The sequence below is a fragment of the Haematobia irritans genome, chromosome 1, assembly GCF_050003625.1.
Source record: "Haematobia irritans isolate KBUSLIRL chromosome 1, ASM5000362v1, whole genome shotgun sequence".
NCBI classification, from domain to species: Eukaryota; Metazoa; Arthropoda; class Insecta; order Diptera; family Muscidae; genus Haematobia; species Haematobia irritans.
This window is the reverse complement of record NC_134397.1, coordinates 31,387,196-31,411,609: the sequence shown is the minus strand read 5'-3', so window position 1 is coordinate 31,411,609 and position 24,414 is coordinate 31,387,196. Positions and strand designations below refer to the sequence as shown.

At 36.8% G+C, this 24,414-nt stretch overlaps 1 protein-coding gene across 1 annotated transcript in view; it reads left to right on the top strand.

Moving 5' to 3' along the window:
- The window catches only part of dpr11 (defective proboscis extension response 11), a 555,551-nt gene that overhangs the window by 440,971 nt on the left and 90,166 nt on the right, over positions 1-24,414 (top strand). The gene's annotated exons all lie outside the window — the stretch shown is intronic.

Genomic DNA, 24,414 nt, shown 5'->3' with positions numbered 1-24,414 from the left:
TATGGAAAATATTTATAGCTTATTTAGATTCAAGCCTCTACTTTAAAATAACATCGAGAAATAAATCGAAACTAAGTGGGAAAATAGAATTTGGTGTCGTTTTCGAATGTCCTTTTAAGTGGACATCGGTAGTGAAAGGGTTAAGTCGATAGTTTATAGCCTCCTGAAGTTAGCATGATTTTAACACACGGACGGACGGACACCGCTAAATCGAATAAGAATTTCACCACTACCCAGAATAAATAAATATTTTTTGGGGTCTGAGACACATATTTCAATATGTCACAAACGGACTGACAGTGTTAGTATACCTCTTACTCTATGGTGTAGAACAGAGAACAGCTGCGATCTACCGCAACAGATAAGTATTTTTGAATAAATTCAAGAAAATTTATTAGAATTACAGGATGGCTGATATGTAATGCAACAATGTAGAGCACCAAAATTTTTTTGTCATTTCAAATTTAGAATCAGTTTATATTTGTTCAATTTGGCTAACTTTAGCACGAATTATGGCCTTCATACTACCAACAAAGCCATTACATGCTGCACGAAAGTGGTCCTTCGGTAACTGAGTGCATTCCCGGCAAAGCGCCATTTTGAGACAATTTTAGTGTCAATCTAACTCCACAAAATGTCGCGGGCGCAAAATTTCAACGGACTGAAGATTTTGAAGGGCATTTTAAGCCCTTCTTGGTTAACTCATGTCTGCAGTGCAATGGTGCTGAGTTCTGTTGGAATTACATGGTCTGCGAAAATTTATTGCCTTCTTCTGTCTTTGGCTTCAAATCGAAGTAAACCAAATTCGGTAACTGGCCACTTTCTTTCAACTCCTTGGTCCTTACCAGTCTAACCCACACCAATATCATCGGCGTCGCTTGATTTATGGTGGGTAATTGATACACTCAGATATGCCACCAGCTGAGAAGGGATATCCGACCTCTAAAAACTTTTAGGTTTTTGATCGAAACCCATTTGGGGTGCAGGGCAGGTATGCTAACAATTTCACCACGGCGGCTACCAATGCACTTTAAGTTGCCAATGACATAAGGACTCTATGGTCCAAGGGATAGACGTTTTTAGATTTGTGAATGAAACTATTTCCTTCCTTATTTCATTTTTCTGATATTTAAAACTAATTTATTTTTTTTTGTGTGCTATGTTAAGTACAACGCACTTTTATAGTCCAATCGTCCTCAAAATTGGTACAGGGTTTGTCTCAAAGGTGTTGACCTGAATGTCTGGGCTGAATGTTTTATTGAGAAACTAGAAGCCCGAAATTCTCAGTGCGGGGACTGTAGATACGAAGATGTCACTGAGAGGATTGTAGATACGAATATCTTAGTGGGGATGCCTCATCAAGGTAACATACTAGAGGCCCGAAATTCTGCATGAGAGGTCTGTAGACCCGAAGGTGTCACTAGTACGACTGTAGGGTTTAAAGTTTGTGGTGGGGGACTATAAACCAGAAGTACTCATTTAGAAGACATAAGCCAGAAAATAAACATGAAAGAACTGCAGATCCCAAGTTCACAGTGTAAAAATGTTAGAGATGGAATTTTGGCCCAAAGGCAATAACTAAACGGCCCCAGTGCACATAATTCCTTATCGATTTGACACGGTATAGATTTTGTAGTGCCATCAAGCTAAATTTGATTGAAATCGGTTCAGATTTAGATATAGTTCCCATAGTGATATTACGCCTGATTATAAGAATGCAAATCAGACCAAAGAAGTCTCAAAACTTCGATCCGGTTTATTTGAAAAATTGCAGTGATAATAGAATTGGCATTCTTGATATATATGCCAAAATTGTTCAAAATCGGTTCAGATTTAGATGTAGCTCCCATATATATCTTTCGGCCGATATCAAATTATCGATTTGGACCTAAAAGTTTTTAATTTTCACATTAATTTGCTTCAAATTTTGCCAAAAGAGTGCAATTGATGGTCTGCTATTAGACGAGCGGTTTAAAAATGATAGCAACCAGAAATTGGCTGCAATACATATCAGCAACCTTGTATACTACAGGTTGAATTTTCGTCAGCTAATCTTTCACTGGTTATCAATCTAATATATTTTGTGTTACACCGTATATCGCATGACAATAATCATATTACATATCCATTTGAATAAAAAGTTTTCATTGTTAATAATTTTAAAAATTTCCTCTTCGACCCCTCTCTCATTCTCTCTCTTCTAATATTGAGTGATTTTAACATCCCACACAATACACTAAAATTGTATTCTTTCAAAATTCATAGCACTTAATATTAATGACTATAATACTCTCAATTAAGGCTATAGGCATAAAATTATTTTAATATCCTTTCATTTTATTCAGGCGAAAAGTCAATGAAATACAAATAGCCGGAACCAATTATCATTTAGTCCTTTGCCTCAATATCATACATATTTAATTTCTTTTCAAAGCTTTTTGTTCAATTTCCAATTTCAAAAAAAACCAAACAAAAACACAGAGTATATCTCTTCATAACCAAATGAAAGGGGTTCATTCATTCGAGTCCAATGTAAATTCTATTATGGCTTCATTGAATTTCACTAAAGCGAACCGTGAAACAATTTTCAAGGGATCGTCATCATTGTTTGTAGAGGTTAGTGGGCCTTCGGGTCTCATTGTGACACTTGTCGTCAATCTCCGCCTTGATGGCATAGTTGGCGCCGCACACAAACTCTGGCATACAAATTATTTAATTAGTATTTAATTAGCATTAGCATTGATGTCCTTGGAAAGGAATGTATTGGGGAGTGGTATGGTATGTTACGCTATGGTGGTTGTTGTTATTGTTTTTCCACTCTTTATGCTTCAATTGTCATTTTGCTTATATTGTATTTGAAAGAAAATAAAATTTAAGTACATTTCATTAGAAGCTTCTAATTAGTATATCAGTCAACCCAATCATTGTTATCGTCAATATCAGCTTCTAGTTTACACTGTGAAAAAAGAAAAATTGTCATTTAATGACTTGAATTAAATTGTGTCTACCAGAGACTTTGGTTTTTGAACTCTAGATTGTGTACACCAACGTAGAAACGAACTATGAATTCATATACAAATAACTATTCGTAATTTTTAAATGATATTCTAGAAATTTTTCTGTCCTAAACAAGCGATTTGCGTCTTATAGCATTGATGTGCAGGAAAATCTACGCCACAAATTTTGGTATTTTTGGTCTAGTCGGTCGCCATAATTTTCTCTCCGCCTCAGGTAAGCTCAATTATTTCGGAGTCTTCGTAATGAACCAGTAAATATTTCGGAATACGGAGTGCTTAATTCTCTCGGAAATATTAATCATGGTGATATCATTTGTGGAAACTTTATACCCCACTTGACGGTTCGGAAGTTGCTGAGGAATTTGGTTCGGAAATAATCACACTCTTATGTATTCCTCGATATTTAATTGATCGGGAATTTGTGTATTCGATGAGTTTTAGGTGATAAATAATTGTGGTCCTTTTCGAAGCTGCTCAAAAGTTAGGTAGGTTTTCAGATCAGTATTTAATGAGAATTTCGTAGGAGTAATTTGATTTCCAGGCGGCTTCGTGAGGTGTAACGGGGTTTTCTCGCCGGCTGAGGTAAGCTCAGTCGCCTCCAGGGTCTCCGTAAGGACCCACTAAACTTTCCGGAATAATAACACAATTGTTTACGTCTTTCGAGTTTAATATTAATTAATTCGGTTTTATTGATGAAAACTATTTTACAATCTACTTGTGTGATATTTGACAATCTCTCTAATAGGATTGGAGTCTTATGGGAGCCGGCATTCGGGGTGGCGTAGAAATGGTAACCGGTGTCTTGGTGAGATGAAGAAGTAATTCAATTCGTAGATAACCGTAAGTACTTCGATCCTTTGGTTGCTTGATGATCGGGATTTGATAAGAGATTCGGTTCGTGGATGAGTGCGTCGCTTTCTTGATGGTCTGTGGTCGTTGATTATTCGGCTAGTTGACGAGCGGAGGTATATGAGTACGTGGGCTTGTAGAGCTTCGGTAATTGATGAGGTATTCGGTTCGTAGACAATCGGTAGTGGTTCGTCTATGTTGCGTAGTTTATGTTGCGTAGTTTATGATGCGTTTGGTCGTTGCTGAGTAGTTCGGCTCGTTGGCGATTGGGAAGTTCGGCATTCGTCGATTTGTAGTTGATCGGGAACTTGCTTGTTTGTCGATTTGTAACTGATCCGGAACTGCTGATGAGATCTTCGGCTTTCAGACGGTTGCTAGTGTTGCTGCAGTTTATTGTTGTAGTGACGGTGTGGCAGTGGTGTGATAGTCGGGATCAGCTTCGGTTCGGTAATCAGTAAAGGTCGGTTTAGTAATGTTGTCGACTGGTTAGGTTAGGTTAGGTTAAAGTGGCAGCCCGATTAAATTTCAGGCTCACTTAGACTATTCTGTCCATTGTGATACCACATTTAACTAAAAGTACCTATTACATATGGGCACTTCTAGTCTTAACCACTGAACCTTCTCTATTATTTACTTTTGTGGAACCAACCAGATTGCTCCAAAAACATTAACAAACTGCTTAAGTTAACGTTTTCCAGGTCAGCCAGTAATCTAAAGCTATATGCTCCTAAAATTCGCTTACGCCTTACACAAAAAGCAGGACACTCACACAAGAGGTGTTTAATTTGATTCCTTTTCCTCCACGTCATGACAGCTTATACAATATTCATACTTCGCACCTATAGTTTTTGCAAATTCGCCTATCAGGCAGCGACCCGTTATAGCAGATATTAGGAGTGCTATCTGACGCCTTGAGAACACTAGCATATCTAGTGTGCGGTTTAAGTTTAAATGGGGCCATATTTGCTTGGTGTCGTTACAACCCTTGCAATTTTCCCATCGAATATTGGCCATCATAACAGCCTTCTCACCCATGTTGTCGACTGCCATGCAAACTACTACTACGGCTTCTAGCTAATCTACGAGCGAACAGTAAGCCCGAAGGTCTCTGTGGTGGAACAGAAGGCCCAAAGTTCTCTGTGGTGCAACAGTAGACCCGAAGGTCTCTGTGGTGGAACAGTAGACCCGAAGGTCTCTGTGGTGGAACAGTAGGCCCGAAGTTCTCTGTGGTGGAACAGTAGGCCCAAAAGTCTCTGTGGTGGAACAGTAGACCCGAAGGTCTCTGTGGGGGAACAGTAGGCCCGAAGGTCTCTGTGGTGAAACAGTAGACCCGAAGGTCTCTGTGGTGGAACAGTAGGCCCGAAGGTCTCTGTGATGGAACAGTAGGCCCGAAGGTCTCTGTGGTGGAACAGTATGCCCGAAGGTCTCTGTGGGGGAACAGTAGGTCCGAAGGTCTCTGTGGTGGAACAGTAGGCCTGAAGGTCTCTGCGGGGGAACAGTAGGCCCAAAGGTCTCTGTGGGGGAACAGTAGACCCGAAGGTTTCTGTGGTGGAACAGTAGGCCCGAAGGTCTCTGTGGTGGAACAGTAGGCCCGAAGTTCTCTGTGGTGAAACAGTAGGCCCAAAGGTCTCTGTGGTGGAACAGTAGGCCCGAAGGTCTCTGTGGTGGTACAATAGGCCCGAAGGTCTCTGTGGTGAAACAGTAGGCCCGAAGGTCTCTGTGGTGGAACAGTAGGCCCGAAGGTCTCTGTGATGGAACAGTATGCCCAAAGGTCTCTGTGGTGGAACAGTAGGCCCGAAGGTCTCTGTGGTGGTACAATAGGCCCGAAGGTCTCTGTGGTGAAACAGTATGCCCGAAGGTCTCTGTGGGGGAACTGTACGTTCGATGGTCTCTGTGGGGGAACAGTAGGCCCGAAGGTATCTGTGGGGGAACAGTAGGCCCGAAGGTCTCTGCGGGGGAACAGTAGGCCCAAAGGTCTCTGTGGGGGAACAGTAGGCCCGAAGGTCGCTGTGAGGAAACAGTAGGCCCGAAGGTCTCTGTGGTGGAACGGTAGGCCCGAAGGTCTCTGTGGTGGAACAGTAGGCCCGAAGGTCTCTGTGTAATATTTATTTCGCGTCTGGGAATAAATTCCTCAGACGACGCAAAGAAAATATCACCGAACTTCGAGCGGAACGATGTGCTATGAGCCACTCGTAGCACGATCTGCATCTAGCTGTACACAGTAGATGCAAGTGTTTGTCCGAAGTCTCAGTCAGTCACCAATCCAAGTCTGCCTTTTGTTGGCAAAACGTCCACCATATAAGTAATGACTGCAATGCGATCGAGAATTACCGATCCTTTCATCAAGTATTTAAAATAATTTTTGTCACCACAAATCATTCATATGCAGCAAAAGACAAGCACTAAGCTGTTCATAGTAATACATAGTGGTGGTTTGGTATGAGTGTGTGTTGGTCGGTTGACTGTTTGATAACGTAGTTTGGATCGATAATGTCTATTTTTTTGTCACGTTACTGTTGCTGATGTCTTGAGGTTGCTTGGTAAAATTGGATTGACCACGGCCTCGATGTCGGTGATACGATCGGAAGTGGTATTTGATTGTAGACCTGAAGGTCTAAGCCAAATATTTCATTGGGGAACTACACGGCGGAAATTCTCAGTGCGGGGACTGTAGATACGAAGGTTTCACTGGACTATAGATACGTAGATCGTAGATAGCCAGAAGGTCTTATGGAGGAAATAGAGGCACGAAATTTACCATTGTAGGACTGTATATAGGAAGATCTTAGTGGGAGAACTATAATCTATTTGGTCTCGTTGAAGAACTATAAGCCCGAAAGGTCTCATTGAAGAACTATAAGCCTGAAAGGTCTCATCGAAAAAATATATGCCCGAAATTCTCTATGAGATGACTGTCGATACGAAGGTGGCAGTAGAATGGCAGGATGTAGATAGATCGCAGTTGGGAAATTATAAGCCTGAAAGTCTTTTGATGAACTAGAGGACCGAAAGTCTGACGATGGTTCTTTTCGGAGGAGGAATTTGATTCCCAGACGGTTTCGTGTGGCTAATGTTGGCTGATGTTGATGCCTCGAGGCTGCTTAGTAGAAATGGATGGACGTCGGTAATACGATCGGAAGTGGTATTTGAGTTGTGGACCTGAAGTTCGAAGCCGAATGTTTCATTGAGGAAATACAAGGCCGAAATTCTCAATGCGAGGACTATGAGTATCCACTGGAAGGACTATAGATACATAGAACATAGATAGGAGAACTATAAGCCAGAAGATCTCATTGAGGAATAAGAGACACTAAATTTGCACTGGGAGTACTTTCTATAGAAAGATTTCCCTGGGAGAACTACAAGTCCGAAAGATCTATAAGCGCGAAATTATCTGTGGGGTGACTGTTGATACGATGGTGGCAATGGAACGGCAGAAGGTAAATAGATCGTAGTTGTGGAATTATAAGCCAGAAGGCTTTTTGAAGAACTAGAGGACCGAAATTCTTTGTGGGTGATACTTGAAGGATTGTTCTAAGGAAGATATTAGTGGGAGAACTATAGGCCCAAAAGTCTCGTTGAATATCTAGAGAATCAAAATTCTCCAAAGGAGACTGTAGACACAAAAGTTGGCACTAGAAGGACGGTAGGTACGAAGTATGTCATCAAGAATCGTAATCTAGAAAATCCAATTGGGAAACTAAAAACCCGAAAGGTCGAACTATATGCCAAAATTTCGGTACGAAGATTGTATTGGGGAGGGGACTATACACCAGAACGTGTTTATGGTGGACTAGAAGCCCGATATTATCTGTGGAGGATCTTCAGGTAATGTTAACACTAAGCTGTCACTAGAAAGACTTTACGCAGGAAGATCTCAGTGGGAGAACTATAAGCCCAAAGGTCAGACGAGAGTGGCAGAGGAAAGTCACGAGTTACGAAGATCGTATTGTGTGAATTATAAGCTAGGAGAAGAACTTTGGGTCCGAAATTGCCTGTGAGGTAACTGTAGATAGGCACTAGGAGGACTGTATACATATGTGGAAGCCAGAGGAACTATAGACCCGACAGGTCTCATTGAAGAACTCCAGACTCCAAATTATCGGTGCGGCGACAATAGATATGAAGGCGGTACTAGAATGACAGTATGTACGAAGATCGTAGTGGTATATCTATAAGCTGGAACCTTCCTTGGGGGACTAGAGGTCCGACATACTCAGTGGGTGAACTACGGGGACTGCTGACAAGAAGATGCCATTGGACCTAGGAAGATCTCAGTGGGAGAACTATAAGTTCTAAGGTTTCATTGAAGGACTGGAGGCTCAAAATTCTCAATAGGGGATTAAAGATACGGATGTGGCGCTGGAAGAACAGTAGGTACGAAGATCGTTGTGAGGAATTACAAGCCACAAAGTCGGATTGAGGCCCGAAAGATACCATAGGAAAAGTGTGGACCCCAAGGTTTTAGTGAGGGGACTGAAAATAAGGTCATAGTGGGAGGAGCTAAGACACCAAGATCACAATAGTGAATCTGTAGGTCTAGGCAGCCACCGTGGTGCAATGGTTAGTATGCCCGCCTTGCATATACAGGGTCGTGGGTTCGATTCCTTCTTCGACCGAACACCGAAAAGTTTTTCAGTGGTGGATTATCCCACCTCAGTAATGCTTGTGTCATTTCTAAGGGTTTCAAAGCTTCTCTAAGTGGTTTCACTGCACTATGGAACGCCGTTCGGACTCGGCTATAAAAAGGAGGTCCCTTGTCATTGAGCTTAACATGGAATCGGACAGCACTCAGTGATAAGAGAGAAGTTCACCAATATGGTATCACAATGGACTGAATAGTCCAAGCGAGCCTAATACATCGGGCTGCCCCCTAACCTAACCTAACCTAGGGCCTAAGATCCCGTTCATATATATTTTGCAATCTAATCCCCTTATATGGTGGCATTTTAGGGGTCGCAAATCTCATTCAAATTATAAGCTTTGGCTTGGGGAACTATAGGCTCAACAGTTTCAGCGGGGGATTGTAGACTCGATTGTCCCATTGTGCAGATATTAGATACGAACTGTGTGCGAGACCGAAGGCCTTCTATAGAAACGGTAGAACATCAAGTCTCATGGCGTATTTTAGAGGTAATTGTCGTTTAATATTGCATAACATTCGAGTTTCTATATTAAATAATTTTTCTACGTGTAATAAATCCAAATACTAAGACACAATAAAGAGCCAGAGCTTATGGCTGCTGCTGTTATAGCAGTATCAGCAATATTATCAGCATCATTAGGTTTATTGTTGTCCTTTGTTACACACACACACACTCACCCACCAACACCATGACAGCAATGAGAAGAGAAATAACCAGAGCTATGTCATAAATAATCTTAGTGTTCCTGGTAGCGGGGTTTGTTGTCACGGGCTAAGGGGGTAGAGAGACCATCTTGGTGGCCTCCATCTTTATGGCTGCCATAGCAATTATTCTTTTCAATTTGATTAAATAATTCGATTAGTATCAGGCTGCATGCTATTGCAGATGAATTCATATGAATTTTTGATTCATATTCACTCTTATCTGTAATTAAATATTTGTCATGATTATAACATAAAGTCAACACGACGATGACTACAATTTCCCATGATGGTTAATCTAGCCAAAGGATATTGTTCGGGGTTATATGGAATATTTAATTTAGAATCAAATATAGTACAAATTAGTTCATTATTTAATGTAAGGAAATTAAAATGTAAGATTCCATACAAATGTTTGAAATTCGAACGACTCTTAACACAACAGCTGAAAAGCTATGAAATATGATATACAGTGAGTTATAATCTCCTGGGGGGAATATCATTCGTATGTGCATGTGGGGGTGTGTTTCTCTACTTGTTGAAAATTTTAATTAACTATTCAAAGTTTGGTTTAATTAGAGGTGATTTATTATTCCAATAAGCATTCGATAATATCAATTGAAGGAGTATAAAAACTGATGGACATTGTATTGAAATATGATAAACTGATCAATTCTATTTGAATTTGATGCTCAGAGAATGCGTAGTTTGGTTTCTGCACATTAGGAAGACAATACTTTTAGATAAGCATATGACAAAAATTGAAATGATTCTAAAAATCATTTTAAGTCTATTTTGTATCAGTTATATTCTACCTTGTAAGAAGTGTGTCCACAAAATGCATATATTTTGAAAATGATACTGAAAAAAACTATTGTTATTAATTTTAATTTTGAAAAACTACTTTAATTAGTAAACAAGTAAGTAAAATCAAAAGTCGGGCGAGGCCGACTATATTATACCCTGCACCACTTTGTAGATCTACATTTTCGATACCATATCACATCCGTTAAATGTGTTGGGGGCTATATATAAATGTTTATCCCAAATACATTCATTTAAATATCACTCGATCTGGACCGAATTTGATAGACTTCTACAAAATCTATAGACTCAAAATTTAAGTCGGCTAATGTACTAGGGTGTAACACAATGTTAGTAACAAAATATGGGAAACATTTAAATCTGAAGCAATCTTAAGGAAACTTCGCAAAAGTTTATTTATGATTTATCGCTCGATATATATGTATTAGAAGTTTAGGAAAATTAGAGTCATTTTTACAACTTTTCGACTAAGCAGTGGCGATTTTACAAGGAAAATGTTGGTATTTTGACCATTTTTGTCGTAATCAGAAAAACATATGTATTGGAGCTATACCTAAATCTGAACCGATTTCAACCGAACTGGGCACGCATAGCTACAATGCTAATTCTACTCCCTGTGCAAAATTTCAACTAAATCGGAGTTAAAAACTGGCCTCTGTGGTCATATGAGTGTAAATCGGGCGAAAGCTATATATGAGAGCTATATATAAATCTGAACCGATTTCAACCAAATTTGGCACACATAGCTACAATGCTAAATCTACTCCCGGTGCAAAAATTCAACTAAATTGGGCCAAAACTCTGGCTATTAGAACCATATAAGTCCATATCGGGCGAAAGATATATATGGGAGCTATATCTAAATCTGAACCGATTTCAATTAAATTTTGCACACTTAATTCCACTACTAATTGTACTCCTAGTGCAAAATTTCAAACAAATTGGGCCAAAAATCTAGCTTCCAAGACCATATTATTCCATATCGGGCGAAAGATATATATGGGAGCTATATCCAAATCTGAATCGATTTCAACCAAATTTGGCACGGCTACAATGCTAAATCTACTCCCTGTGTAAAATTTCAAACAAATTGGGCCAATACTCTGGCTTATAGGACCATATTAGTCCATATCGGGCGAAAGATATATATGGGAGCTATATCTAAATCTGAACCGATTTCAATCAAATTTTTCACACTTGACTATACTACTAATTGTACTCCTAGTGCAAAATTTCAACCAAATTCGGCCAAAATCTGGCTTCTACGGCCATATAAGTCCATATCGGGCGAAAGATATATATGGGAGCTATATCTAAATCTCAACCGATTTCAATCAAATGTTGCACCCTTGACTATACGACTACGTGTTATGTTTGTACAAAATTTCAAGCAAATCGGTATAAAACTCTGGCTGCTGGGTCCATATTAGTGCATATCGGTCGAAAGATATATATGGGAGCTATATCTAAATCTGAACCGATTTCTTCCAAAATCAATAGGGTTCTATTCTGACCCAAATTAGGAACATGTGCCAAATTCGTAGACGATTGGACTTAAATTGCGACCTAGACTTTGATCACAAAAATGTGTTCACAGACAGACGGACATGGTTATATCGACTCAGGGTCCCACCCTGAGCATTATTGCCAAAGACACCATGTGTCTATCTCGTCTCCTTCTGGGTGTTACAGACATATGCACTAACTTATAATACCCTGTTCCACAGTGTGACGCAGGGTATAAAAAGCTATACGAGTTTCTTCTGCAAACTGGATTCCTGAAGTGTGACCACTACATGACCTTGTAACTGGTATATATAGTATTAAATTCAGCCGGGCCGAATCTTAAGTACCCAACACCATGACTCAAATATCAATTTTGTACTCTCCACCATAGGATGGAGAATATATTAACTCGTTTGTAACACAACGAAATATCGATCTAAGACCCCATAAGGTATATATATTTTGGGTCGTGGTGAAATTCTGAGTCGATCTAAGTATGTCCGTCCGTCTATTGAAATCACGTTAACTTCCGAAACAAACAAGCTATCGACTTGAAACTTGGCACAAGTAGTTTTGATTAATGTAGGTCGGATGGTATTGCAAATGGGCCGGATCACGTTTACGTATAGCCTACATATAAACCGACCCCCAAAGTTCACTTGCGTAGCCTCCACGAGGGCTAAATTTCATCCGATCCGGTTGAAATTTGGTACGTGGTGTTAGACTATAACCTTTAACAATCGTGCAAAAATTGATTCATAATTATATATGTCCTCCATATAAACCGATCCCCAGATTTGACCTCCGCAGCCTCTGTGAGGAACAAAAATTCATCTGATCCGGTTGAAATTTGGTACGTGGTGTTAGTATATAGTCGCTAACAACCAAGCAAGAATTGGTCCATATCAATACATAGTTATATATAGCCCCCATATAAACCGATCCCCAGATTTGATTTCGGGAGCCTCTTGGAGGAGCAAAATTCATCCGATCGGATTGAAACTTGGTACGTGGTATACGTATATAGTCTCTAATAACCATTGAACAATTGGTCCATATCAGTCCATAATTAAATATAGCCCCCACATATAAACCGATCTTCAGATTTGACCTCCAGAACCTCTTGGAGGTGCAAAATTTATCCGATCCGATTGAAACTTGGTTCTTGGTGTAAGTATATGGTCGCTAACAACCATGCAAAAATTGGTCCATATCAATACATAGTTATATATAGCCCCCATATAAACCGATCCACAGATTTGATTTCGGGAGCCTCTTGGAGGAGCAAAATTCATCCGATCCGATTGAAACTTGGTAGGTGGTGTACGTATATAGTCTCTAATAACCATTGAACAATTGGTCCATATCGGTTCATAATTAAATATAGCCCCCATATAAAACGATTCTCAGATTTGACCTCCGGAGCCTCTTGAAGGAGCAAAATTCATCCGATCCGATTGAAACTTGATACGTGGTGTAAGTATATGGTCGCTAACAACCATTGAACAATTGGTCCATATCCCATATAAACCCGTCGCCAGATTTGACCTCCGGAGCCTTTTGGAGAAGCAAAATTTATCCGATCCTATTGAAATTTGGTACGTGGTGTTAGTATATGGTCTCTAACAACCATGCCAAAATTGGTCCATATCGGTTTGTAATCATATATATAAACGGATCCCCTGATTTGGTTTGGAAGCCTCTAAGAGGAGCAAATTTTATCCGATTCACTTGAAATTTGGTAAATTGTGCTAGTATATGGCCGCTACCAACTATGCCTAACTAGGTCCATATGCCTAACATATTCATATCGGTTCGTAATTATTTGTAGACTTACCTATATAGACGTTTTTTGTCTTACACATACCACATATGGACTAGCTTACAATTTAGACAATGTTAGAAAGTTTTATGATACCTTGCCATCGGTAAGTATTACCACAACCCAAGTAATTCGAATGTGGATGACAGTCTTTCGTAGAAGTTTCTACGCAATCCATGGTGGAAGGTACATAAGATTCTGCATGGCCGAACTTACGGCCGTATATACTTGTTACCATTTTTTTTTTTCAGAGGACTCGGTGTTCTTGCGCATTTAAGGACTTATTTCGTAATAACAATAAAAACGCCTATTTAATATTTTTACTAATCCACCAAAAATATACAACTAGTGATTCCCTTATTTTGATAATTCCTCTTTAGTATCACGATGTGCTGAATAGTCTAAGTTAACCAAAATGTTGGACTGCTTCTATTTGAACATACGTACTATACCCCGTATTCTTGAGAATAATATCTTACCATCACAATTTGATAAGATATTTGTGAGCACAATGATTTAGACGATAGTTTTGTTATTTATTTCTGGCAAACTGCATTATTTTAAATCCTGATAATGTTGCAAGTGACATTTTCATTTAATAGTAATTGCCTACCAACTGTGAACTAAATTACCTCCTGTATTACTTGGTAATAAGAGTTTGTGGTTAGTATAAGCCTTACAAAACTTGATGATTTAATAAATCAATTGTTATTTAAATCTCAAACAAAAATAATTTTTCTGAGAACTATTAAATATATTCCAAAATAATTAGATGTAATTTGTTGTCCACACGTGAACAAATTTTCGTATTTGTTTCGTATTTTCGAAAAAAAGAAAACTTATTCAACAATACAGGATTTCCAATTAATTTTCAATTATAATCCAACAGACACGCAATTGCAAACATATTAGAAACGTGTGCAGAAAAACGACTTTATTAACAAAATACCTGACTAATTAAAGCATGTATTGTTATGGTGGCATTTAGTCAGACAAAAAACTAATAAACTTGAATTACAGGGACCGCAATATTTTTCTGGCAATAAAAAGAAGTGAAAACATTAATACATGTTTTCCAGGAATGAATCACTGCAGTACAATACAATTTCATATAATGCCACATTTATGGAGAATTTTTTTACAAGACTAAATGTCGTCAGCTTTGCAGAGGGTTTTGTTTACCTGTGAAGATGGTTTTTGGTGTTTTGTCTGCGATTAGGATTAACCAAGGACCAATCAGCACGGGGACTTTCCATTACTCCAAAAATATGTCTATTAACATTGTGTTTAATTTTATTACACAAATTTAAGAAATATTGTAATTTATGGAAAATCGGTCTTAAAGACAGCATCATAAACCCTTACAAAGATTGATATAAGACTTTAGAGCTTAATTTGGAATTCTAAAATAATTCCATAAAATGATTTTGTTAAAATCTTATCTCCTCGGGGCTTGGATACCGATCATTGCCATCAAATCTATCACATATCGTCATACATTGTGATTGCATTGATTGTTGTACTAAATTCACAGCATTTGTCAGAATATTTAAGCTGTCAATATAAGCAATTTCCCTTTTCTTTATTTCCATTATCCATTATCGAAACAATCCCAAATGACCAATACGTTTCCCCCCTTTCGCCATCCCCATTTACCACAAACACAAATGTGTGCCTTTTCAGGATTAAATTGGAAATGTATTAGCATTTAATTGCAATGTAATATAATCAAAATGTCCCAAGTATAGCCACAACTAAAATATGACTATGATGCCATGCTCTTCCACTTTCAATTATAGTAGTACTTCACTATCACTATCATTATGTTCGACCACAAAATCAACACCAATACATTTTAGTTAATGAGAGCGACGAAACCTGTACATCTCTGTACAATGGCTAAAAACGTCCAATAAACCATGAATGAATGAATACATTGGGGTGGATGAGGGCCTCATTGCGTTGAAAGCCATCGAGTTTTTTTTTTTCATAAATTTATATTTATATAATAAATAAAAATTGCAAATAAAAAATATAATAAATAAAAATACTTGCTTATTTGGTATTTGCAAATTCGTTCAATTTGGTATATGTTAGGGGCCGTAAAGTATAGTGCTTACAAAAAATAGAAAAGTGAATATTTATTAAATCCACGGCTTTCCGACTATAAAAAAAGGAATATGTTTAATAAGAGGGAAATTCTAAAACGATTTAATGAAGTCATTCCGTCCGACCGTCTTTGTGTCTGCAGTACAGCCTACAATTACAGGGATATTCTTATATCCTTCGAAGATGGGCTAGGTTCAAATTTTGATATACCCCCGTAAAAACTGACCCTCTGTAGTTGGTTTCTAGAGCATCTAGATACCAAAACTTGTCAAAATGTTATTTCTTTAAAAGATTTTGCTAAAATTATATTTCTATATAAAAATTTGTCAAAATTTTATTTCTATAGAAAATTTAGTTAAAATTTTATTTCTATAGAAAATTTCGTCAAAATTTTATTTCTATAAAAAATTTTTTAAAATTATATTTCCATAGAAAAATTTGTCAAAATTTTTCAATCGATCATTTGGCTGAAAAATTATTGTTATTATTATTTTTTGATCTCCTAACACCTCAATTTTAAAACCAAACGAAACTGGAAAATTAGTGATATTTTAGATCCATCAGTTAGTTTGCCGAATATCTTGTGTATTTTACATTGACATAATTTAATTTTTTCGATTTCTAGACCATGGTTGCCACACGAACTATAAATAATCAACCGACATTTGGAGAATTTTTTTTTACAAAAACTACGAAACAAAAAATCTTATTTTGCAAAATTTTATTTCTTTAGAAAATTTTGTCAAAATTTTATTCTTTTAAAAAATTTTGTGAAATTGTATTCTTTTAAAAACTTTTTTAAAAAATTTAGTTTTTAGAAAATTTTGTCAAAATTTTATTTCTATACAAAATTTTGTCAAAATTTTTTTTTCTATAAAAAATTTTGTCAACATTTTATTTCTATAGAAAAATTTGTCAATTTTTTATTCCATAGAAAATTTTGTCAAAATGTTATTCAATAGAAAATTTTGTCAAAATTTTATTTCTATAGAACATGTTGTCAAAATTTTTTGCCTATAGAAAATTTCATCAAAATTTTAATTCTATAGAAAAGTTTATGTAAATTTTATTTCTATAAATAATTTTGTCTAAATTTTATTTCAATAGAAAATTTAGTCAAAATTTTATTTCTTTACAAAATTTTAAAATAAAATTTTGTCAAAATTTTATTTTTATAGAAAATATCTCTAAAACTTTATTTCTATAGAAAATTATGCCAAGATATTACTTCTGTAGATTTTTTTTTTTAATATAACTTCTATAAAATATTTTGCAAAATATTATTTCTAAGGAAAATTTTGTCAAAATTTCATTTCTATAGAAAATTTGTGAAGTACCACTTAGTTCGAGAAGAATATCTGAAAAATCTACCAAAGCATCCAGCGTTCCTTCCAATCCACCAAACAGTAAAATGTATACCATTTTTGGTAGAATTCTGTCAATCTGATTTAGCAAGATTTTAGATTTAATTCTATAGAATTTTATTTCTTTACAAAATTTCAATTCTTTAGAAAATTTTGTCAAAATTTTATTTCTATAGAAAATTATGCCAAGATATTACTTCCGTAGATTTTTCTTAAATATAACTTCTATAAAATATTTTGTCAAAATATTATTTCTAAAGAAAATTTTGTCAAAATTTTATTTCTATAGAAAATTTGTGAAGTACCACTTAGTTCGAGAAGAATATCTGCAAAATCTACCAAAACATCCAGCGTTCTACCAATCCACTAAACAGTAAAATGTATACCATTTTTGGTAGAATTCTGTCAATCTGATTTAGCAAGATTGTATTTCTATAGAATATTGTGTCAAAATTTTATTTCTATATTAAATTTTTTCAAAATGTTATTTCTATAGAATATTTTGTCAAAATTTTATTTCTATAGAAAGTTTTGTCAAAATTTTATTTTTATAGAAAATTTTGTCAAAATTTTATTATTATAGAAAATTTTGTCAAAATTTTATTTTTATAGAAAATTTTGTCAATATTTTAATTCTATAGAATTTATTGTAAAAATTTTGTCAAAATTTTATTTCTATAGAAAATTTGTGAAGTACCACTTAGTTCGAGAGAAATCTCTGGAAAATCTGCCAAAGCATCAAGCGTTCTACCAATCCACCAAACAGTAAAATCCACCAAGTAGAAAATTTTGTCAAAATTTTATTTTTATAGAAAATTTTATCAATATTTTAATTCTATAGAATATATTGTCAAAATTTTATTTCTATAGAAAATTATGCCAAGAATATTACTTCTATAAAATATTTTGTCAAAATTTTATTTCTATAGAAAATTTGTGAAGTACCACTTAGTTCGAGAGAAATATCTGGAAAATCTGCCAAAGCATCAAGCGTTCTACCAATCCACCACACAGTAAAATGTATACCATTTTTGTTAGAATTCTGCCAACTGTGTTAGAATTCTGCCCATCTGATTTAGCAAGATTTTATTTCTATAGAAAATTGTGTTAAAATTCTATTTCTATAGAATTTTTTTTCAAAATTTTATTTCTATAGAATATTTTGTCAAAATTTTATTTCTATAGAAAATTTTGTCAAAATTTTATTTTTATAGAAAATTTTGTCAAAATTTTATTTTTATAGAAGATTTTGTCAACATTTTAATTCTATAGGATATATTGTCAAAATTTTATTTTTATAGAAAATTTTGTCAACATGTTATTTCTATAAAAAAATTTGTCAACATTTTATTTCTATAGAAAATTGTGTTAAAATTTTATTTCTATAGAAAATTTTTTCAAAATTTTATTTCTATAGAATATTTTGTCAAAATTTTATTTCTATAGAAAATTATATTTTTAAATAAAATTTTGTCAAAATTTTATTTTTATAGAAAATTTTGTCAAAATTTTTTTTTTATAGAAAATTTTGTCAACATTTTATTTCTATAGACAATTTTGTCAACATTTTATTTCTATAGACAATTTTGTCAAAATTTTATTTTTATAGAAAATTTTGTCTGAAATTTTATTTCTATAGAAAATTTTGTCAAAATATTATTTCTATAGAAAATTTTGTCAAAATTTTATTTCTAAGTAAATTTTGTGTGGTACTTCTACCAAAGCATCAATAATTCAACCAATCTACCAAACAGTAAAAAATCTACCATTTTTTTGTAAAATTCTATCAACTGTGGCAACCGTGTTCTAGACACCACCATTTTCAATCATATTGCTGGAAATTAAATTCATAAAATACCTGTTTGTATAACATTTTGTTATAGTCATCATATAGACAAAGCTCCGAATTAAATTTTTTTAATGCCAGATACCGACATTTTTATGCGATTGACTGAAATTCAATATCTAGATGTGTTTCGGGAATACAACAAAATATTTCAAATTTTGTTTATATAGATAACTGTTTGATATATCATGCATATACATTATAGCTGATATGTATTGCAACCAACTTCAGGTTGCTTTCATTTCTGAACCTCTCGTTTGTGCAGATGTTAGATTTATTCGAAAGAAACTTGCTCACGAAACTTATTTGGTTGCTAGAAAAATTGCTTGTGAGCTGAATATATCGCGATAGTGGGTACACTAAATGGATGAACTAGTAATTTAAGTTCCAAGAATTGCAAGAGATCGCCTATTCACAAACAATTTTGACTGGATAGGGCCAAGAAGTCGATTGCACATAAGTAGGCAGTTATCTTATTCTGTTTCCTCTACTAGGAAGTTATTCCAAATCGAGCAGTTTAAGAACTAACGAAGAGGTCATCTGACTTTCGATTGGCCAGAAGAATTCAAGCGCCGCCATGGTAATAGCATGGCCCGCAGTAACGGCCTATGGTTGCTCCTTGTTCGTCCTCATTGACCATAGGGTTAAAATAAATAACGAATTTTATCGGGAAAATGTTCTAGAAGATCTCGGCAGACAAACATTTCGGCCACAGAACATGGATATTCCTACTGGACTTAGCACCATCGCACTCAGCACGCGCCAGCCAAGAATGGCTTAAAAACGAGCTTCCTTGCTTCATTTCTAGAATGGCACAATGATCAACAAAATCTCCTGATCTCAATACGATGGACTTTTGCGGCGCTTCGCTCAGAATGGACCAAAATACCACAGAGCGACCTTCGTGCAGCGTCTTTGTCGGCTGTTTGAAGTCCATAATTCGCTATAGGTAGCCAATTGTTCGATTCTAAAATTTGGTGTTATTTACGACACTTTTTTGCTTTTAAACAATAAAAAAGAAAAATTAGAACAAATATAGCCCTTTATTTGTTACATTACATTTCAACAAACCTGTACTGAAAACAAAAAAAATGTTTACCCTCCCTTATATTCATTTGTATATGCGAAATGAAAATGGTGTTGGTAGCTAGAATTTATGCCAAATGTTCATTAGACTAAAGGTTTCTAATACATGCAGTGTCTATACGAGTGTATATGTGTGGGTGTTTTCCATTTAAGTTAGTCTCACACAAACGAATAATGCGTTTCATTTGGTATTTGTATTGCAATGACCTACCTACTCACATTCGCATTCTAAGTAAAGGGTGATTTTTTAAGAGCTTGATAACTTTTTTTTTTAAAAAAACGCATAAAATTTGCAAAATCTCATCGGTTCTTTATTTGAAACGTTAGATTGGTCCATGACATTTACTTTTTGAAGATAATTTCATTTAAATGTTGACCGCGGCTGCGTCTTAGGTGGTCCATTCGGAAAGTCCAATTTTGGGCAACTTTTTCGAGCATTTCGGCCGGAATAGCCCGAATTTCTTCGGAAATGTTGTCTTCCAAAGCTGGAATAGTTGCTGGCTTATTTCTGTAGACTTTAGACTTGACGTAGCCCCACAAAAAATAGTCTAAAGGCGTCAAATCGCATGATCTTGGTGGCCAACTTACCGGTCCATTTCTTGAGATGAATTGTTCTCCGAAGTTTCCCTCAAAATGGCCATAGAATCGCGAGCTGTGTGGCATGTAGCGCCATCTTGTTGAAACCACATGTCAACCAAGTTCAGTTCTTCCATTTTTGGCAACAAAAAGTTTGTTAGCATCGAACGATAGCGATCGCCATTCACCGTAACGTTGCGTCCAACAGCATCTTTGAAAAAATACGGTCCAATGATTCCACCAGCGTACAAACCACACCAAACAGTGCATTTTTCGGGATGCATGGGCAGTTCTTGAACGGCTTCTGGTTGCTCTTCACTCCAAATGCGGCAATTTTGCTTATTTACGTAGCCATTCAACCAGAAATGAGCCTCATCGCTGAACAAAATTTGTCGATAAAAAAACGGATTTTCTGCCAACTTTTCTAGGGCCCATTCACTGAAAATTCGACGTTGTGGCAGATCGTAAGTCTATTCATGATGAAATGTCAAAGCATACTGAGCATCTTTCTCTTTGACACCATGTCTGAAATCCCACGTGATCTGTCAAATACTAATGCATGAAAATCCTAACCTCAAAAGAATCACCCTTTACTTAGTTTGCAATGTGAATATTTTGCTAGGAATGTTTTAGTAATCCACACACACACACACTAAATAGTGTGTGTGTTTGCCTTTGAGTTGGTAAACGAATGAGCAGAGAAGTGTAAGCATTATTGTGAGTATATGGGTGATTTTGTATATTCACCTCTTCGTTTGGTTTTTTTCTCTCAGCCATCTAGCAAGCCTATTAGTTAAGTCTATTAAATATATAGACTAACTTGTTGAATCATTGGCCATAATTACTTCGAAATAGTTGCAATTGCTTTGTTAGTTTTATTTGTTTCCACCTCGTAGAGTGGAAAAGTTTATATATTTTCTGGTTTTGATTTTGCACATAGTTTAAATACCGAAATGTTCAAAAATACGAATCTGTAACAGTAAGCAAACGAAATCCATGTGAACATTTGAAAATTGAAAAAAAAAAATAATAATGACAGAATCAATTATCGCACACATTTTTCGAGTGCAACACCCAGAAGGAGCCACGATAGACATATGGTGTCTTTGGCAATATTGTTCAGGGTTGGCCCCTAAGTCGATCTAGCCATGTCCGTCTGTCCGTCTATCAGTGAACACATTTTTGTAATAAAAGTCTTGGACTCTAGGCAATTTAAGTCCAATCGACTTCAAATTTGGCACGAGTATGTATTTGGCACGAGTATGTATATGTATTAGAATAGAACCCTATTAATTTTGGAAGAAATCGGTTAAGTTTTAGATATAGCTCCCATATATATCTTTCGCCCGATATCTACTAATATGGCACCAGGACCCAGCATTTCAGCCTGATTTACACAAAAATTGCAATTGATAGTGTCGTAAAGTGTGCCGAATTTGGTTGAATTCGGTTCAAATTTAGATTAGCTCCCATATATATTTTTCGCCCGATATGCACTTATAATGCCCCAGAAGCCAGAGTTTTGTCATAAATTACTTGCCCTAATTTGCTTTAAATTCCGCACAAGAGAGTAGCATTAATATTGTAGCTATGCATGTCAAATTTGGTTGAAATCGGTTCAGATTAAGATGTAGCTTCCATATATATGTTTTGCCAGATATTAACTCCTATGGCCCCAGATGCCAGAATTTTGTTTAATTATGCTTTAAATTTTGCACAGGCTGTAGAATTAATATTGTAGCTATGTTTGCCAAATTTGGTTGAAATCGGGTCGGATTTAGATATATCTCCCATATATATCTTTCCCCCGATTTTCTCTCATATGACAACAGAGGTCAAAGTTGTAAACCGATTTAAGTGAAATTTTGCACAGGTAGGAGAATTAACATTGTAGCTTTGCACGCCAAATTTGGTTGAAATCGGTTCAGATTTAGCTATAACTCCCATATATATGTTTTTTGTGATTTCGAAAAAGTTGCCCAAAATACCCATATTTTCCTTGTAAAAATGACACTGCTAAGTCGAAAACTTGTAAAAATAAATCCAATTTTCCTATACGCCTAATACATATCTATCGACCGATAAATCATAAATACACTTCTGCAAAGTTGCCTAAAATTTGCTTCAGATTAAAATGTTTCCCATATTTTTTACTAACATTTTGTTCCACCCCATGGCATTTGCCGACTTAAATTTTAAGTATACATAAGTCTTACAAATTTTGTCCAGATCAAGTCAGATTTAAATATATGTATATGGGAACATAAAGTTTATATATAGCACCCAACATATTTGACGGATTTGATATGGTATCGAAAATGTGGATCTACAAGTGGTGCAAGGTATAATATAGTCGGCCCCGCCCGACTTTAGACTTTTCTTACTTGTTTGATATATGGACGGGAATGGGGCCTCCTCTTTGCCCGGCACTTTCAAACTTGATAGAATGTTTCCCGATTTGATTGAGATTTTCTGGAAAATTTGAGGATAGTCTCTAGAAAAAAATCCCCAATTTTAGTTTTCGATAATTGAAGAGGAAGAACCCGTCCATGTTTAAGAAACATAGAGCATAATCTAATCTAAGTACCGGGAACCTGGGAGAGGGCATTTAAATTAATATGGAGTACGTGTTGTTGTTGTAACAGTTTTTAATGTAGTTTCATCTATTTTGTTCTATGCTTGTGTAGTTCAGCTGGTAGCCAGATCAAGGAACTCTGCGACAAGGATGGGGCGTGTCCAGAGTGATCTGGTAGTGAGACGGGTAGGCTTAGCTGGGCAAACAAAAAGGCGACGAGTGTCAAGTCGCCCTTGATGACAAGTGGATCAAGTGGCCTTGACACACGTCAGCTACGCTGCTATCAATCACTGATAAGTATGAATTGAGGCGGCTGCACTTGCGTGATCTTAGTTGGGCCAAAACTACCCTTGTCTGCCGTGGGAGGTCTCTCTCCTCCGGTGCTATGGGCTGCGGTCGGACTCCGAGAACAGGATTAACCTTGTAGCTTCTCACCGCTTCAGCTACAGTATCCTCATGAATCCTCATGAATTGCAGTGGCATGGGCGGACGACTTATAAAGGCTGTCGAATGTGACCCCGAAAATCTTGGGGCAATTTGTTGTCGGAATTGTTTCGCCATCGACTCTGACATTCAACTGCCTGCGTACTTCCGCCGTCCATGTAGTGAATAGTGTGGCTGAGGATTTGGTGGGAGATATCCTCAAATTTCTTGCAGTGAAATAACTGGTAAGATCAGCGATCGCAAATGTCATCAACAATGGGCCCGGATGCCATAATTGTGCAATCGTCCGCATAAGACACAATCTCGACGCCGTCAGGAGGGGGTGGCATCGAGGACAGGTAGAGGTTAAACAGTGCCGGAGATATCACCCCGCCCTGGGGAACTCCCTGTTTAAACTCTACGGGGTTTTGACTTCTTGTCCCTGAATTCCACGTACGACTGGCGTCCACACATATAATTCAGAACCCAACGCTTCGTTCCTGCCGGTAGGGACGTGTTCTCGATGTCCTCGAATAATGTGGCATGGTTGACCTATCGAACGCTTTCGATAGGTCAAGCGCCACGAGGACCGTCCTATGACACGGCTTGGGCTGATTAAGTCCCCTATTGATATGTGTCGAAATGGCGTGTAAGGCTGTCGTCGTACTGTGTACCTTTCGGAATCCATGTTGATGGTGGGAAGCTGAAAAATTCTCCACAAGGCTGGGGAGGAGTAGTGCCTCAAGTGTCGCATAGTCAGACGACCCACTGCTGCTATCGCTGGCACAATATCCTGCCACGTAGTCAGTATGACTATACTCCCGCACCGATGTTAAGCCGGAGCAGTTCCGGTAATCCACCCACTCCAAGCACCGGTTACACCTGACCGAAACCGAACGGTGGTGGTTCAGGTTTCGGCAGACTGAACAATACCATGGTCCGGGGGCTCCCCGGGATGCACCTTCTCCAACACAAAAAGACGGACGAAACAACACGTACAATGATGTGGCAGCCGCTGGCCAATGGTTGGGGTCCATCGGGTCAATCCGGTACACAGAACCCGCCGCCG